Source organism: Hippocampus guttulatus, chromosome 2 (genome assembly GCF_054856545.1).
Source record: "Hippocampus guttulatus isolate MCC_2025c chromosome 2, RoL_Hgut_1.0, whole genome shotgun sequence".
NCBI lineage: Eukaryota > Metazoa > Chordata > Actinopteri > Syngnathiformes > Syngnathidae > Hippocampus > Hippocampus guttulatus.
The window spans coordinates 12,178,593-12,198,524 of record NC_141262.1 but is presented as its reverse complement, the minus strand read 5'-3'; the positions used below and the strand labels follow the sequence as shown (position 1 = coordinate 12,198,524).

Below are 19,932 nucleotides of genomic sequence, written 5' to 3'. Positions count from 1 at the left end.
GCGAAATGAGGCTTGCACTGGCATGAAAATCACAAGTCACTCATCTAGTTAAGAAAATTCATCATCTCTGATATGAACATGTTTTTTTTTACTGAAGTTCAAGTTGAACTACTTGCTGAGTCACTGCTGAATTATAAGATGAGAGTAAATGCTGTAAAATGTAAACAAAACCTCAAAGGTTCAAAGGTCATCTTTATTGTCAAATATGCTTTATGAATTACATGCTGCATAGATGAAATTTCTTCCTCTCAATCCTCCTCAGTGCAAACATGCTGTGCATTAAACACACAGCTAAGACACAATAGCAGCAAATTATTATATTAACCAAGTTTTTTATTATTATTGTATTTAAAGGGGCTGCGATTGGCTGGCAACCGGTTCAGGGTGTCCCCCGCCTACTGCCCGAAGACGGCTGGGATAGGCTCCAGCGCCCCCCGCGACCCTTGTGAGGATTAAGCGGTTCGGAAAATGGATGGATGGATATTTAAAGGGGGGCAGTGGGAAATGGAAAATTAAAAAATATTTGTGTGTCTGTGTGCGTATTAATATATTTTAGTGTTTGTCTCCAATGCACCTAAGCATCCCATCAGTTTCACGTTCACAGAAAAAAATAAAATAAAATAAAATAAAAAGTCACCTTCAACATTTGGTGGCGCATGACCTGCACTGCAGGAAGTTGTGACCGGTGAGCAATCTGCAATTGTGTATGCAAAAGTGTATGTGTGTGTGTGTGTGTTATAGACATAAATTGATTCTGAAACTGTCAATCAAGACTAAGCATTAATATTCTTGTAAAGGCAATTTATTTTTACATTGCACGTGTAACAGCTGTACCCAATAAGAGGTAAGAAAAGGTAAGAAAACCTTTATTCGTCTCACAATGGAGAAATTCCCAAATAAGATGTCCATTGCATTCTCTTACCTGTATTCGGGCTATTAATCTTTGTGTAAAATTAAAAAATATATATATATACAGTATATATATTGCATGACACACTGCAGTCGGAATAGTTGATCAAAAGATGACGGCCATGATATGACTGCAACCAAGTGGGCAAAATATGAAAAATAAATAAAGCAAGAGAAGCCCAGAAGATACAGAGATTGCAGATGGATATCTGCCCTCTTGATTCTTTTATTGTAGTCTGGGTCTCATGCGTCTCAGATTATAACTAACTGGCAAAGTCAGTGTGAAGGGCACACACTGCCTGCAGCTCACTGCTTTGCACTGCTTGAACATTTTCAAACGTCATGTTCAAAGTCAATGCACCACTACCACAGGCTTTAAAGTTAACAGTCAGCAAGATCATTCCCAGCACAACCATGTGCAAGTGAAGCTTCGTTGATAGTAAATACGTTGTCACTTTTAGATGTCGTGTGACACGTGCCCCCCTTAATTTCAGTCATGTTAGCAGCAGACAGAGCAGGTGCAAACCATGCACTTTGCCGTGCACCATATTTGTGTCATGACTGGGCTGAACGTTCAAGAGACTTTGGAGAGAAAATCGTATGGAGAGAGAAAACGAGGCAGTCGAGCAAGAAATGCAAGAGGAAAAGTGGCAACCCTAAAGATAAATACAGGCAGGAAAGAGACCATATGGAGCTTGGAGATATGTATACTGTGCGTCACTCCATAGTGGAATGACTGGCTGGTGCTGAGCGTGTATATATTAGGGACGGACTATTTTTTTCAGCGTCGATACCGATTATTAGAAGCCAAGAATGATGATAACTGTAAATTGGAGCTAATATTCCATTTCATATAGTCCATATTGGGGCGGCCCGGTAGTCCAGTGGTTAGCACGTCGACTTCACAGTGCAGAGGTACCGTGTGGAGTTTGCATGTTCTCCCCAGGCCTGCGTGGGTTTTCTCTGGGTACTCCGGTTTTCTCCCACATTCCAAAAACATGCATGCCAGGCTGATTGAACACTCTAAATCAGTGGTGGGCAAACTACGGCCCGCGGGCCGAATCCGGCCCGCCGAAGGTTGGTCCACAATTACGGTTCGATGTGAATGATTGCATTCATTTCAATTGGACTTGTAAAGACAGGCATTTCACCGCCAGGTGGCGCATTGACTTGAAGTTGCAGAACACGGGGGGGGGGGGGCAATCTTTTCGACCACCTAGTACCTCTGTATCGCTCTAGTTCTACTGGTCTGATCACAACCCATCTGCAGCGATGCACAGGCTAAAATAGGTCATCAACAACACTTTTGTCATTTAAAAAAAGTATATTAATACCGTACTTTCATGCTTTTGTTCTGTTGATGTTTGATATGGACTGTCAACAAATGCAGTTTTTTTTTTTTTAATGTACCATAGCTCGTGCTGACCTGGCCCTTCTGTCAAATTTTAAAAGTCAATGCGGCCCCCAAGCCAAAAAGTTTGCCCACCCCTGCTCTAAATTGTCCCTAGGTGTGAGTGTGGGCATGGATGGTCGTTCGTGTCTGTGTGCCCTGCGATTGGCTGGCAACCGATTCAGGGTGTCCCCCGCCTCCTGCCTGAAGACTGCTGGGATAGGCTCCAGCAACCCCCGCGACCCTAGTGAGGATGAAGCGGTTCGGAAGATGAATGAATGGATGAATATAGTCCATATTTCATTAAATATATTGCATTCCATCTTGTCGGGATACCGCCTCGACGCCGCTCTAGTGAGGTGACCTGGGGATGTCCCGAGGACTAGCCAGGATACGCTGGATGGATGGATGGATGGAAGGATATTCTTTGCAGTCAAAAGGTTAATATTGGCGTAAATATTTTGAATCATACAAACTTAACTTGAAATGCCTTGAAGTATCTTCTTAATTAAGAGCTTTTCAGATGTGTAATTGTTTTTTGACAATTAACATCTTTGTTTTAAAATTAATATATAAATAGCAAGGAGGCATTAGTAGCATGTCTTCAAGTTAAATACATATACAGTATATATATATATATATATATATATACAGTATACAGTATATACAACACACACACACACATTATATATATATAAAATATATATATATATATATATATATATATATATATACAGGTATATATAAATATATAATTTGCACATTGTCTCACAGTTGTCACTGGGTGGTACGACCACACTACGGTTCACTTACATTACGAAATGTCCTTCCATACCTATTTGTCATGCCCTTGTTTACGATGATACTAATGCAGCGTGTTATACCGGAGACAAATTCCTTGTGTGTTCTATATACTTGGCCAATAAAGATGATTCTGATTCTGATATATATACAGTATATATATATATATAACAGTATCATGGAACAAATTTAACTTGTATCTCAAGGCATCACTGTACTACAGAAAACCCAGCAGAGTATGAGGAATATGGCACATGCTTAAGTATAAATTCAATCTTCGATCACTACTCTCTACTGTTATTGAATATAAATTAAATATTGGGGAAAACAACTAGATATTGCTGGCATTGGTGTAGCTTCTCAAAATGAAGAATCACCACGGTGTCTCAGAAACAAACAGTAGATAATCATGAATTTATTCCGATCACAAGTGGAACATGGAAAGAGAGGGATGCAAAAAGGACTCGAGATTCAGAAAAGAAACACTGGAGCAAGCTTGCACATGAAAAATAAAAAATAAATAAAAGAAAGTTAATTTCCAAATCTCACTAACCAAACTGTCCATGAGTCCCAACACACCTTCAACACAATCTTACTCTGAACAATCCCTCAAGAAGTCTGCTCAGCTCAGGAGGATCACAGAGCATGGCTGAAATCAATGTTCACACATGCAGGCTGGCAGGAGCTGAGATACAATTGTCACACTGTTCACTCTCTCTGGATGGATTCAACATTTAATCAGCATGTGGGAAGGTAGTCATGCTCTTTCCGGTACCGGCAAAGTCTGGTAGCAGTTGCCTTAAGAGTTTGTTCGTAAATAGTGAGGTATTACTCTCGATGATAACAATAATAACTCTAATAACAAAGAGATTTAAGCACCCTCCTGAAGGCAAATTGAGTTTCAAACCAGCGCTCATCCACTTTGCCTCTCAGATATGCCAGTCTACTATAATCCCACCAAGATTTGAATAATGGAACAAACAATAACCAAGATTTTAAAAAAAAAGTAAAATTTAAAAAAATGAAAGAATAATTGTGGGACGCAAATGAGGATGTCGCTTTGTGGCACAGACAATCGCAACTCCCAAACAGCCAGTGAGAAACACAGACATCTATTCATTGACGCAATATTTTATCAGGATGAAAGGGGCATTTCTCTACATGGTTAAACACATTCAATTGTGGCCCCCAATATTCCAAAATAATAAAATATGTGTTTTATATCATCAATAACCCATCTATACGTGGGCTCTCTATACGCGACAAACCATCACGTAGATCACACGCAAATGAAGCGTTGCGCACCGAAACAGGCAAGTTCAAGCTTCAAACCAGCATCTTAAATCTAAATCAAACGTTTGATCATTTTCGGTGAAATCGTCTCAGCGGTACATAAATAAATTGTAAAATGGCAGCATGCCGAGACCGGGCTGTTTCCCGGAGTCCAAGCGACCCGAGCCGACGTGTGTCTGTGCGTAAACACCTACCAGCCCAACGTGTGGAGCGCCCTGGTCGCCTATCATCGTGGAGCAGGAGCACGACAAAAGTTACAAAGAAAACACTGCACGAGTTGGAAAAAAACGAAGACAAGAAGCGACTCCGGATACTGTTTGACTTCCTCTCAGTGAGACGCTTCCACAGGGTGCACGGCGTGATACTGAAACACGAACACCGGAGCCCCACTGACGTGTCTGCGCTTGTGGCTCAGAGATTCCAACTCGGGAAGTCGACGCCTTAACTTCTTGACAGAGAGCGAAAGAGAGGGAGCGAGAGAGCGAGAGAGAGAAAGAGAGAGAGAGATGCGTGTCGGGGTTTGCAGAATAGCACCTCCCACTGAAAGCCATCAATTCATACACATAAAGCAACAGATCGGGGCCACGTTTCATAATGCGCTTCGTTGCCCACAGCCCGTACAATTTAGCTTGATGACAAATATTGGACATTTCATTACGTGGACCTGCACAACTACAGCAATCACACCGCGTCTATTTCCTATGCCGTGTTTCCCAGTGGTGGGAAGTAACAAAGTACACATACACAGACTATTCAGGTACTTCTGTACTTTTACTTTTTACTTGAGTAAACTACTTCATTTTTTTTCTAACAGCATTTTACTTTTCCTCTTCACTTCAGAAAAGATTACTGGAGTTTCTACTTTGTAAATTGTCAAGGCAGGCCCGTCACTTTTTTCCTCACTTTGTTTCGTGACGACAAAAGAAAAACGGCATAGTTGTAAATTAATAACAAGAAACTTAAAATCAGGCTATGTAAGGACACAAATGATGAGAAGGACACGGTGTGTGTGGGCACGAGACTTTTTCGTCTCCATGTACATAATATTATATTCCAGAGCTATACATGGTACAGTGAGCATCAATATTCATGCCACAATGCAATGTAAAATGCCTCACTTATTCACCTGTCCTAGGGTCAGTTAACAACCGAGCACAGGCTTCAAAATGAAGTAGCGCAGGTTTCCAGGTTTCATGATTGAATTAAATCCAACAAACAACCTGAATTTTCACTATTTAGAATGATGCAAAGCTGGGCAATAATGCGACTTAAAAGAGAAGAAATCTTGTGCAAATGCTAAACAGGCCGAAAGGCAGTAATTACAATAATCACAGATATGAATGTGAGAATAATATATTCATAATTATTGTGTCATTTAATGATCTAATTTGCTGGATTAATTGGACAACGGTCTGATTTTATGAGGCTGACAATACCTGTGTTAAATTGTGTTTTTGTGTTTATGGGAGGGGTGGCCAACCCGCGGCTCGTGAGCCGCATGCGGCTCTTTGGCTGGTTCAATGCGGCTCCCGGGCTCTCACACAACAAGCATCGAAAGCGCCTCAGCAGCGGCGATGCCATTCAAACATGGCGCTAACTTCACAGAACGTACTCCGTCAGCCTATCATCAATCCCGTTACTTGACTGACATAGAGGGCAACCAATCAGATGACTGCATCCCCGCTCATGCGCAAACAACGGCGCTAAGCGCTAAGCTAGTCAGCGAATTACCTCTGATTTTAAGGTAAGGGGTGCCCAATAGTCGATCAGAATCGACCAGGAGCCAGCGAACTAATCCCAAATCGACCGCAAGGGGTGGGAGGAGGAAATGGGAGAGAAAAAAAAGATTGGTTTGGTTGTATCTTGAGCTTTCATTCATTTTCGGCCCGTTCCGACTGTTGCTCAGTGTGTGTGTGTGTGTGTGTGTGTGTGTGTGCGTGCGCACGAGGAATGGTATGATGTGGCTCTTTGCAGTAACACAGTAAAACAATTGGCTCTTTGTCTCTGACTGGTTGGCCATCGACTTCTAAGTCACTTTTAAGATGGAGTTTTTTCTGTCCAGTACTGCACATTTGAATATCCCATAATTCCATGGTTGTCACATACTGCATTTATCCAGATAGCAAGTATTAACAATATGAATGTAACTGGCTGTTGCAATGTGTCATATACACACATACACATGCAGTATATTTGAAGCACCTCACAAGGAAAATCCTCCGGACAGTGTCACTCACAATGAGATTTTAATGCAGTCTATAAAAGTTAGATTAAATGTTTGTTTAAGAGAAGGATTAGAACAGTTGTGGATGGATGGGCCCTATCAAGAATGGGCTGAGAAAAACATGTTTAAAAAAAAGGAATTTGAAAAGGAATGAATGACACATTTTTCTTACCGACATGTTGGGTGCTATTCGGCAATGCAATTCTGTGGCAATCCAGTTTGAGATTGGACAGTTTGAGTAAAGGTCTGTAGTCATTGAATGTGCTTGTCTTTTTAAACGCACTTTTCTTAAAATTAAAATAGAACACTTGTATGCTATATACTTGCCTTCAGAGTCACTTGCTGCGTAAGTTGCTGAGAAACTCGGGACCTTGAGGGAAATATTCTGGCCTGGTGTTTTTTCCACAGAACCTAAAGCACCTGCAGAGTTATGAAGGTGCATTGAACATTCCTTCCAAGAGGCAGTGCGGTTTTATAGATTGTAAAAGGCAAGTTGAAAGGAAGAGCAGAGAAATTACTCCAAACTGTTCCCCCTTTAAGATTTCACAACTGCTCATGCCAAATACCAGACATTTCTCTCTTATCAAAAACAGAAGCCTTTTAACCGCAAAGTTCCAATGCAGTGACTTATGAATTGATATCAAATCACAACAAGACCTTCAGATATGTGGCAGAATAGGTGTGGCCAAATAAACAAGTGTGTGTGTGTGTGTGTGGTGAATGTGCTGGAGCAATTTTAATAAATCATCCGTCTCACTGATTTCAGTACACTCTTAACTGTGCTTAACTGACTATGTAATACAGACGGGCACACAGACATCGTGCCTTTTAATTTTTTCCCCATCATCTCACCATTATTATTTATCACTGTAGTTTCCACTGGGGTAAATGTTCAAGCACATAGGGTACCTTTGCAGGTAGTAAAGAGCTGTCCAAGTGAAAGGCCATTTGCCATCATCGTTTCTCATTGTGTATTGTTTCCAGTGAAGTAAAACTGTACTGCATCATACATAATCTTATTTCTCAATGAACCATTAAAAGCAAATTTGCAGATGGATCATCTTTGTCGCTGTCATGTTATGATATTCATTAAAAGCACCACATCTCTTAACTAGGCCAGGTTATTTTCCATTTGCACAGTTTAGCACCCCTGGTGGTTACTTTATTAGTTCAGTTTAACTTGAATTAGGCATGTTTTGGCCACCTACGTTTTAAACCCACGCTAATCGCTAATCGACTTGATCCACAATGTGTGTGCATGTTAGCAAATAAGTGCCTCAACCTTAAGTGTTATTCGTGTAATCAGCCAAAGGCCGCAATGTGAACAACATAGATCATGATCATTTGCGCCGCTGAGTGAATAAGAGCAATTGACAATAAAATCAGAATCAGAATCATCTTTATTGGCCAAGTATGTGGAACACACAAGGAATTTGTCTCCGGTAGAACATGCTGCATTAGTATCATCGTAAACAAGGACATGACAAATAGGTATGGAAGGACATTTCGTAATGTAAGTGAACCGTTGTGCGGTGGTACCACCTTGTGACAACTGTGAGACAATGTGCAAAGTACCAAGCAGAGCTAAAGTGATCAGTGGTAGAATAAAATACTATCACAGTTGTACAGTTGTTGCAGAAAATCAATGAATCACTTTAAAGTGACCAGTAGCAGTATTAAGTATCCTAATAAAGGATATCTTATCTTATCTTATTTGTAGTACAACAAGTGTGCAATTATGCAGATGTCCTTGAGCGCTTTAAAGTGTCTGGTGCTGTGGAATCTAGATCAGTGACAGTGGTTCAAGTGAGTACAGAGCTGGAGCTACAATAACTATAACGGGATGCTGTTCCACAGGGTTGTGCAAAATTGCAAAGAGCCACTATACAGTAGTGATGGGACGAGCTACACTGGTGCGTGAGCACAGTGCCGAGAGCTCAAGAGTGAAACCCCGTATCAGTGCGTGTACTGCTTTAAGAAAGAATCACGTGACCAATACAGGAACTGAATCGTTTGAATGTGCTGCGCCAAAGTGTGTATATAAGGACACAAACTGTATCAACATGTCGTGGGTTTGGTGGCTGGAGTTTTGCGAAATTATGGATTGTTCTAAGAAGTTTTCCCCAGTGTGGAATAATTTTGATCTTGGTAAATCTTTTTCTCCTTTGAGCATTGTTTACTGTTATATACATTTGTTTTTTTACGGTGACGCATTGCACCCACTTTATCAGTTTATCAAGTGAATGACCTGTTATACATATGATAGTCAGTTAAAGACCCTTACAGTTGCTTTATTCATTTTATCTTATAATTGTGAGATCCTCCATAATTGAAGTCCAACACTGCTTGTCAGAAGCAAACACACCCAGAAACCAAGACACTTTACAATATTGGAAATGGAACCAGAAAACATATCCACATCTGCATCAACTTTCATTGAAAACTCTCTGCTCACTATCATCATCTGAACCATGTGAAAGAGTATTTTCTGAGGCTGGGGAGCTGGTGTCTAAGAGGAGAAATCGTCTTGGAGCAAAGACACTTCAAAAACCTTTGTTCCTCAATAAAAATTCATAAACTAATAAAATAATAAATTCATAAACTGGAGACTTTTTTGTCTTTTATTTCACATGATTTAACAAAAAATTTATACATAAGTTAAAAATCTGAATTGTAATTCAAATTTGCTATATTTTACATACCGACTCAGTTTAGCATTTACACAAACAAGGAATGTCTTCACCTGCAATGATTTTATAACTACTGCAGGGGTCACTATTGGGTGACCAACACAGTGTCAATACAGTGCTGACACAGTTTGTGAAGTGGGTCAATACACTCCTTGAGGTATCATCGTCCCATCACTACGATACAGGTAGATTTGGGTTACTGTTTAGGGAGTTAATGGCTAGAGGGAAGAAGCAGTTTAAATGTCTGCTGGATTTGGTGTGCATGGATCGGTAGCACCTGCCTGAGGGGAGTAACTGGAAATGGTGGTGGGCAGGGTGCGTGGGGTCCAGTAGTATTTCCCGTGCCCTTGTCTTGGTCTTTGCAGTGTGCAAGTTCTCAAGAGACTCAAGAGAAAATGTCTTTGTTTCTTTTTGTTAGGTACAAAACACTATATTGTGCTTCTTTCTTTCAAAATGAGTTTTGTGACAATATTGTGAGTTTTTATACAGTATCATGAGCTTATTTTATATTGCCAACTTCCCCACAATATTGTGACAATTATCGTATCGTGAGGTTCATATTGTGATATTGTAACATAACATTTGGATATCGTTACATCCCTACTGTAGATTTAAGCAGCACCGTGCTTTACTGGGTGTTACTTCTGCCTCACAGTGGAGAGGTGTGGAGTTCTCAGGCCTTCCTATGTGAAGTTTGCATGTTTTTCCCTAGGCCTGCACAGCTTTTCTCCAGGTATACTCGCTTCCTCCAACATTCCGCTGCTTAGGTTGATTTCAGAACCTCAGTTGTTTGTGGGTGTGAATGTACATCTGTTGTTAGACTGAATGTGCCCTGTAATTGGCTGGCAACCAGTTTAGCTCAATCATGAGCAGAGGCGCAACAACATGGCGATCGGGCCCTGTACACTTTTTTTTTTTTTTTTTTGTGCACAGACCACTGCCAAAACACAAGAACATGCATGGATGCACTCAGCCACGCGCTTGGATGCAGAGACGTACGGCCACTCGAGAGACCTGCAATTGTCACCATGTATGTTTGAAGAGCGTCCAATTGTAATCTTGTGATTTGTGTATTAAACATTAACAATGTCACAAAAAATGTTCCAGTACTCTATATTCTGATTTACGAACTATAAATCTGTTTGAATATATGCAAAAAGGTGCAGCACCAAAAAAAAAAATATATATATAGGTTGCTATAGATTTAAATCCCACCAATTCCACTTCATAACAAATAGAAGTACTCGCACATCTGGCAGGTGCTCAGCAAAGTCATTTACGAGTCTGTTTTTCCTTGTGTTTTATCTCCAGGGAATGGCCCAGTAGGCCAACAGTACACGAGCCAGTTGCTATTATACAACTAACTTATTGCAATGGCATCAGGAGGCAAAATTCTAATGACCTTGATGTGTGGACAGAGTAGTCCTTGCAACAGGTTCACAGGTAGGCATTGCCAAATCCACCGAATTCGTCCTCTGAGTCTGCGGTGGCGGGGAAGTCTCCTTTGATCGCACGGATAAGTGGGACGCAGTACTTGGGTCAATGCCACTTCAGTGATTAAGCTAGCTAGAAAGCTACTATTTGACTCTGGTGAAACGTGAGGTTTTGCCTTTGATTAGAAAAACAAGTCAATTTGAGTTAATTTCACATTAACCTCATCTTGCAAATTGTTGTCCTTTCTTTTTGCTCGCTCCACGTCATCTCATTATGACTCATCATGACCCACACTAGCCACTCAGCGTGACTGACCCGCCCCGAGGTTCTGGACAGCGTTGTGACCCCCCCCCCCCCCCCCCCCCATGCAGTCTGGGCCCCAGTCAATATTTGCACCACTGCCCATGACCCTGATGAGGACAGACTATATCGAAAATGAATGGATGGATACATTGATATTTTGGATTTTTAAAAGTACTTCGGTTTATGCCAGTAAGCACATAACGACACAAAATACATTGATATGATTGGAAGACAAGAACTACATCTTAGTCTGGCAAACCTGGACAGTTAATATTGGTCTGTACAAACTTCAGCAACTTCAGCCTCTGTAAATTCAACATTTAATTTTGTCTGTTTACTCTGGGACTGTGCAAGTTAATGCTGGGCCACAGCTGACAATGATTTAGCAGGCACATTAGCCGCTGGGATGCACCTTAAATAAAAGTGGAGTAATGTTCAGCAGGCTCAAGCAAATGAACAACTAATAAAAACCTGAAATACAGTCAGAGGAAGGCAGTCAACAGAAGTTTGCTGCTGTGCCATCAAAATCACTTTAACTCTTGCACTCCCACGTCCACTGCCACAAAACTCACCTCAATGCAGCACGATCACCTGCAGCTTCTCCTGCCAGTGGTATGTAAAGCCGTCATGGTGGGAAGGACAAAGTCATCCATCCTGTAGATAGATTAGAGCATTCCAAATCAATTTCATGCCAGTTGGCTGACTGAAATATCACAACAGTCAAGTTGTTGCTACTCTGTAAACACTTTGGAGTGAAAGGTGTGATGAATTGTTGCCATGGGACGCATACATGGTGACAGAATGAGAGCAGGTTGGACCACTGAGCTTGTTGACAGTAAACAAAGTGGCCTTTAGAGATTGGACCTTGCACTGTTCCCAAACCGCTGAGGGGCCATTGAGATAGATTCCACATGAAATTACAGTCACCACCATCACCTGCACAGCTGTCCAGGAAGAACACGCATGTGATGCATACTTGGATGACAAATGACCGGTGCAAGTGTTGAGAGGAAATGCATCATGTCTTCCTATTTCCTCCCCCACCTCTCAGGCAAAAGCTGATCGGGGGCGCATTGCTCAACAATGGCCCATCACTAGACGTGTTCTTTTCAGAACATCTGAGCACAAAGAAGAAATTCATCTTCTTCTCAACTGTTCTGTTCACCATGAATCTCTTTCAACTGTATTGAGAGTAGAGTGTTATAATAAATATCTTGTTCAATCGATGGAAATCTGGTGGTTTTATATTTTATTTTTTTCTAATCCATTCCCACAGTATTCCATCAGAGCAGCCAAAGAGGTTACTGTATGTTGTGTTTGTTTTGATTTCCTCTGTCAGCATGTTTGCAATAACATAACCTTTATTTGTCAAATAAACTTCAGTTTTGGACATTGACCAAACCTCTAGTTCCAGTTACCATACATCCCATAAATAATAAAAGAAAAAGGACGATCAATGGGTCCTGTATTTCAGTTTCCTTTCTTGTGACTTCATTTAACCCTCAAACTAATGCACACATTCCATGACGTTTGAATTGTGACTGCTTGTGCGTGCGTGTGACCGCACACGTGTATGCTGTTGTACATTTTCTGCGCAGAGCCCAGGGAAGTCAGAGATCTTATTATTATTGACACGCTGCCTTGTTTACCATCCGGCTTCACAATAGACAGCCTGGAGCCAAGCCCAATGTCCTTGATGGTTACTACCAGCTTTGGACAGGTATTACACTTGTTACTGGCAGGTATTTGAAATATCAACACTACCACTTGAAGAAGATATCAAGAGTAAACAATTAGTTTTGACATTTGCTCAATCATCTCTCAAAGTGTATTTGCAACTGGTAAAATATAATATGCATCTACTTGACTTTGGACCTGTATTACACAAGCACGCACAATTCAAAATCAGGAGGCCTCTTTACTTTTCATTACAAAACCTACGAAATTTTAAAACATATTTTAAAATGGGATCAGAAATGTCACTCACTTAACAGGCACAATGTAAATAAAATCATACTTGATCGCATAGATGACCCTAATTCCCGAGTAATGAAGTGAGATGCGGCATGTTGCAGATGCAGTCTTTGACTAGCATTAAATGCCAATATCTCATGATGACAAATTAATACCTGTGTGCAAGTTTACATGACAAGCGATAGCTTTTGACGTGTCGAGAGCCTTTAAGAGGTATCCGGAATCAAACAATCCTTTGAAAATTTGCTTCCATAACACTGTGCTCATGTTATCTGCTCGAGTAGCAACTCTTCTTGGGAGCATGCTCCTTGCTGTCAGCTGTCATAAACGGTTGGCTTGCACGAGCTCCTTTTATGCGGCAATCATGCAGAAAGAGAAGTTCTGGTTTTACAGCAAAGCCTGCTCAAACCAGTGTATATCACAATGAATAGTTGGTTTAGGCTCAAGAGCGTAATACTTGGATTGCCTTGTGTTTCATCAGAAGTGGAGTACTGTACATATTCTACAGACATATACCATGGCAAAGATGGTAATAGTGCAGGTGTGCTGATGAGTTCGATTTCTATTGTATTTTTGTGTAGTGTGTAGTGGGGCGGCCCGGTAGTCCGGTGGTTAGCACGTCGGCTTCACAGTGCAGAGGTACCGGGTTCGATTCCAGCTCCGGCCTCCCTGTGTGGAGTTTGCATGTTCTCCCTGGGCCTGCGTGGGTTTTCTCCGGGTACTCCGGTTTCCTCCCACATTCCAAAAACATGCATGGCAGGCTGATTGGACGCTCTAAATTGTCCCTAGGTGTGGGTGTGGGCGTGGATGGTTGTTCGTCTCTGTGTGCCCTGCGATTGGCTGGCAACTGATTCAGGGTGTCCCCCGCCTACTGCCCGGAGACGGCTGGGATAGGCTCCAGCACCCCCCGCGACCCTGGTGAGGATCAAGCGGTTCGGAAAATGGATGGATGGATTTTGTGTAGTGTTGGGAAGAAGAAAAAAAAAACTTCCAGCAGTTTTATATGCGAATTAAGTAATACATGAGCAAAAATGGTTTAAAGAATAATGTAATGCTGGCAAAACAAAAAAGGTGGAACTTCTGCCAAACAAACGATATACCATATTATTCATACATCCATTTTCTAATCTGTTTATCCTCACAAGGGTCGTAGGTGTGCTGGAGCCTATCCCAGCCGTCTTCGGACAGTGGGCGGGGGGCACCCTGAAGTAGTTGCCAGCCAATGGCAGGGCACACACAGACGAACAACCATCCACACTCACACTACGGACAATTTAGAGTGTTCCATTTACCTGCCGTGCATGTTTTTGGAATGTGGCAGGAAACCAGAGTACCCGGAGAAAACCCACGTAGGCATGGGGAGGACATGCGAACTTCACACAGGAAGGCCTGAGCTGCAATCGAACCCTGCACCTCTGCACTGTGAGGCGGACGTGCTAATCAGTCGACCACCGTGCTGCCATGGCGTATTATACTGTGCACAATAATACCGTCCGTCCATCAATTATCTAAGCCGTTTACCCTCACGAGTGTCGCGGGCGCTCTTGGGCCTATCCCAGGTGTCATCAGGCAGTGGGTGGGGTACACCCTGAAGTGGATGCCAGCCAGGACATGCGCGTCAAGAATTGGCCTCTACAGCCACCGCCGTACCCACCTGTGATTACTTCCTGAAGGAGGAAGTGATGTCATCGTCGGCAACGACGGACAGCATTAAGCAAAAGTAAGCACACATAGACAAACACTAACTTTTCGCACTCCCTCCAGAGCCGCGCCGGTTACGAATGTCACCAATCAACTGCCTTTAAAAGAAGAGCCGCACCGACAACGTGCTGTCAGATTATTCAGCCTTGCTCATGACTTCAAAACCCTCCTCAAAACTCACTTGTATTCTTTGGCATTCGACTCAGCATGACTTAGATTTGTTCTTGGTTTTACTGTTTGGTGCTTTCTACCGTCTTTATTACCGATTTGTTTTACTGTTTATTGTCTATGTTAATTTGCTCCATGTACAGCACTTTGTATGCAGCGATGGCTGTTTGAAAGTGCTCTATAAATACTGTTGACTTGAGTCGAGTTGAGTTGAGACTCTTGTTCCAAGTGTCCAAATTTTCAAGACTCATAATTTTTGCCTCATAGTTCTCTTTTCACTTTATTTTTCTTGTACGGTAAGTAGCTCTTGTTGATATTCTCAGTGTGTACCATACGTGTATTGGATTTCGTTGTCCTTTTGTGACAAGCGATTTGCTTTTATCTTTTGTCCTTACATTTTGCAAGCGTCTGTCTCGTTTTATCCTGATTCTTTGTTACCAGCACCTTTCGTTGTACTTGGTCGGTCTTTTGTTTTGTTGATAAACATTTTTGTCAGCTCTTATCTGTGTCTGTCCGATTCTGTCCTGGAGTACTCTGGAACTCCTGACAGTTGTAAATCGGAACATATGAGGTGACCGCCAGTAACATTAGAACATCTGCTCTATCTAATACCCAGTGGAAAAACTGTTAAGTAAAAAAGATTGATAGTCTCAGAATGCAATTTTTACCTAATTATGGGTAATCAATTGGGTAATCAACTGTTGTTGATTTTAGCATTTGCACAATTTAATTACTCGACTGTATATCACATTCAGATTTTAAAAAATGGACTAGTAAAATGGCTGCAACCCAATCCTCAGAAATGGCACATGTCCATCATAAAGCCCTTCTTTGTAAGCTCTTGTAATAAAATTTATCTACCGAGTTTCCTCTAAAGGTTCGCAGTCGAAACCCGAGATTCTAGTGCTGCTGGTTGCTTTACTTCTAGTCTCAACAGTATGATTCTTTTCCATTTAGAAAACTTCAGTGTATCGAAATTCTGAAGTTGTGCAGCTCTCAGACCATCGGGTGGCAAAAAGGAGGCTGCATTTAGCTGTTTTGCTTGCGCACAGTGCATGTGTGCTACACATTCTCAGAATGAAACACATCTTATCATTGCATGCTGCCCACCATCAAAAGGTCAGCACCAATACCAATAGCACTGCGGCTGCATCTTCTGCTGAACAAGGAGACTGACGGAAGAGCTTAGAGTACATAGACTCAAGTGCTCAGGTGGATCCGACAAGCTACAACCAACTGAAACCACATTGGCGCAAAGTGTGAAGCACCACTTATTTAGTTAACTAAATATACCTTCCCCACATGCATGTAACACCGTTGCTGCAACACAAGCAAAGACAACCAGAGAGAGGAAGAGACCTGAGACATGAAAAGCACAGACCAGAGAAGAGAAATGTGGGTCAGACTAAGAGACAGGAAAAGCTCAATGCAAATCAGAATGTGTAAACATGTACAGGCCTAATCTCATTATCCCCCATTCTCCCGAGCCTGTGATCAGATGCTCGATTGAAGCCGGAGAAGAGGGAGGACATGGAAAGCGGCAGCAGGAGGGAGGAATGGAAAATATGAGAGGCATGAAAAGATTTTGAGTGTCTGAGTTCTACACTTCATGAGATAAAATAAAGCAGAGCCGTGTGGCAATTTTTAGACTCTACAACACTGTAAACACAGCTAATTAAAGTCTTCATGCACACCGCTGGGCATTAGTTCAGATCATATCATCATAGGGTTAGGGTTAGGGTCCGCCATCATAAAAGGCGGATTTTGTAGTAAAGTGCTTCATGGATACCAACCACAACACTAACAGGAAACAAAAAGTGAAATGATTTGGGTTGCAAAAAAAGAGGAGTTGAAATGGCTTGGCTGAGAAAGGGCCAGTGCATGTTTGAAAGGCTGTAGGTTTGATTAAAAAGCTCCCTCTTAGTCAGCGACGTTGTAAAAAGCACTGCGAGAGCTGGAAGTAAGCAACCAAGTTATCCATCTATCCATTTTAGGGTGGTGTGGAACTGGAACCTGACTTCGAGCAAAGGGAAAATTACACCTTGGACTGGTCGCCAGTCAGGAGAAAGGCAGTAACCAAATTAATTAGCCACAATTGTGATGTACACCAACAAATGGGGTGCACGTAGTACTTCCCATCTCTTCTTAATCATCCCGCTTCCTTTATTATGTCCCGTTTTACCCAGCGGGACAGCAGAGCTCCTCATCAGGCAGATGTCAGCCATGTGTAAGAGTCCAGGGCAGTGTGGATTTGATTGCTTTTTGACCCGCGTGAGTTTCTCGTAATCACCAACTGTCAGCTCTTTTACAACTTACGACTTACTGCAACATCCCAAGGCTGAATCTCCCAGTTCAGGCCTACAGCACTTAACTGAGATAGCCGACACATCTGATACATGCTGGTGCCCCATGGAGCCACACAATCAATCACTCTTAAGAGTCATCATAACGGATTGCATTCTACTTTTTTGAACTAAATTGACATTAAATTACCGTGGATTAAAAAAACAAACCAAAAACACCTTTGATCAACCATTTCACGAACTAACGAGAAAAAATAATAATTCAGCAAAGTTAATATGCGCCTGTTGTCAACATATTTACTGCACAGGAAGACCAAACATTTTAACTGAGAAGCAACCTGGATCGATTGACTTCAAGAAATCCATGACAGTTTACTAGGCACTGATAGATTGTGCATTTGCTCCTACTGTTCTGGCTGGTGAGGCTTTCAGTGTATGCAGTAGGGAGCAAACTGGCCCAGTTGAGTTAATATGCATGGTGCAATACATGTTGACCTTGGGCAGAGAGTCTGAATTTCATCCCCAGATATAAAGATCTGTAGAATTGGTGGAAGGTGCAAGATGTTACGTTGTCGAGTGAGACCTCAGCTTGACTTGATATATCAAAGGATGTGGATTTTTAGAATCTGTTTCAAAGTCTCTTGGTGGCCTCCAGTCATGTATAAAATCAAAAGAAAACTGAGGAAAGGAGGGAAGTGCAAGCCTCTTTGGTCACTGAGAGAGATTTCCACACAGGAGCAAGGCAACCATAACAATTCTTTTCAGTCTGTCATTACTATGTTTTCTTTTTGTCTGTCATTATCTTCATTATGTCTCCTCCTCTGTCTCCTCCCTGCTCTCCATCTGCCCGGCAGAGCCTCTGAAGAGCAGCTTAGGTAGAGCAGAAGGGCCTTTTAAACGGGCTCCTGCTGCAAGCCTTTCATCTCGCGCTGTACGTGGCCAAGGGGAGGCTGCAGGCTACCTGAGCTGTCAGAAGTCATACGCCACAGATAGGTGGAGGGAGGAGGCAGCAGGACACAAGATGAGAGAAAAAAGGGAATGAAGTGCAATAAGTGTGGCTGAGAATGGATTTTTTTTCTCTCAAAAATGGAAGGATCAATTTTAAACAATACAACTTTGGCAGGACAGGCAATTGAAAAAAAACTGGAACCTCTAAGCTTGATAAATACATTCCGGTCAGCGACACTGCATGGCTGACTGGTTGGTATTTGTAAATTACTTCATAATATTCCCAATAGGAAATGGAGAGTTCCCACTGCGTTTGTGTTTCTGGCTGTCTCCTCATAATGTTAAACGCCTCAAGACAAAGTCAGTGAGGAAAATTAAATTCTCCACAGAATTGAGGCAACTAGTTTCTTCTTGGTTGTCAAAGACATTTCGTCTTTAGTCTTAAGAGGATGTTTTAGTTTGTCAACTAATGACTTGGCAGCAATGGAAAGGACCACTCTGAAAAAAAAAAAAAACTAAATAGATCACATCAAAAGCCAAAAGGTAAACAGAGCTGGATTTGAGAATAGTGTTAGCTAACTTTAAATAGCAGTTCAGTTTTAGGAATTAAGAAGCATCTGGATTGAAGGAGAAATGTCTTTCACTACCAAGAAGAGTTCAGCCTTGATTTAACTCTTGAGGAGTTTTAGTTGTTGTTGTATTATTCCAAATAAAACAAAGTGACAAAAAGCTTGAGCTAATTTGACCCTTGTCCGTGCCAACCTCTGACACCCTGGCTTGAATGTCATTCAATGCAACTCAGCCCTCAACTTCTCCAGCGTTTACACTTCTTTTCATGTTGCACATAATATTATCTAGATCAGTGTTCAACTTTTTCAATGATGTATCCCCTGTCAAATATTTTTTTCAGCCAATTAGTCCCCTAAGCAGCGCAAATCATTTTTAGATGGAAAAAAAGAGACTTAAAACAAAGTGCAATGCCATCAGTGTCTAATTTATAACATGTATTCATTTTGTAGCGTTATTTGGAAATACAAATACTGCATATTCAAAACAATAATAAGAATGAAACAAAAATAAAATGCTTGGCCACTGTCATTCTTGGTGGCAGGGAGTCAACTGCTGTGATCAAACTCTTATGTTTTGCATTGATGCTACTTTTAAAATATATTTTAAAATCTCACATACCCTCAGAGGAACGCATACCCCCATTTGAGAATCACTGATCTAGATCACTCTACCGGCAATCGCTGTCTGTCGCCATAAAGGTCTGTAAATTTGACAAATGGCTTCTTCTCGTTCTTGCAAATGTTGCAAGTGGGAGTCATTTAGGAATGCTGTAAGGCAGGTCTGTCCTCAAAATGCCGCTACTGGCAACAGACACATGAATGATGACTGTGTCACTTTGTGTTTAAAGGCAAAAAATCTATTTACCCCAAACATGGCTCGCCATTTTAACAAATAGTAAAAATCAAAGGTCAGCCGTTCATTAAATAATTCCTTTTTCAACACAAACTGTTCCTGAGTTTACATAATACAGTACTTTGCCTCCTGTGACAGTTGAACATCCATATGTCTGTTATTCTCACATTCAATTAAAAAAAAAATCTAACCATGCTCAAGCTTAGCTGTAAATATACAGTATGAAGTATAGTTTGATTTAAAAGAGAGCATTTCTTGAATGAGGACGACGTGAAAGAATATATCCAAACCAAACCATCTGTCTCAACAATTCTGCTTTTACAAAGATAAAGGCAGACTGAACATCCATCCATCCATCCATCCATTATCTGA

The 19,932-nt window shown here is 41.5% G+C and overlaps 1 protein-coding gene across 3 annotated transcripts in view; it reads right to left on the bottom strand.

Moving 5' to 3' along the window:
• mid2 (midline 2) overlaps nt 1–19,932 on the bottom strand; it is a 125,203-nt gene that overhangs the window by 83,842 nt on the left and 21,429 nt on the right. For 2 of the 3 annotated variants that reach the window (XM_086136972.1, XM_086136988.1), the window contains exon 1: nt 4,588–4,967. The gene's annotated coding sequence lies outside the window, so the exon portion shown is untranslated. Of the gene's footprint in view, nt 1–4,587; nt 4,968–11,616; nt 11,699–19,932 lie in introns of those variants that run through there. The other variant, XM_086136978.1, reaches the window with a different exon arrangement.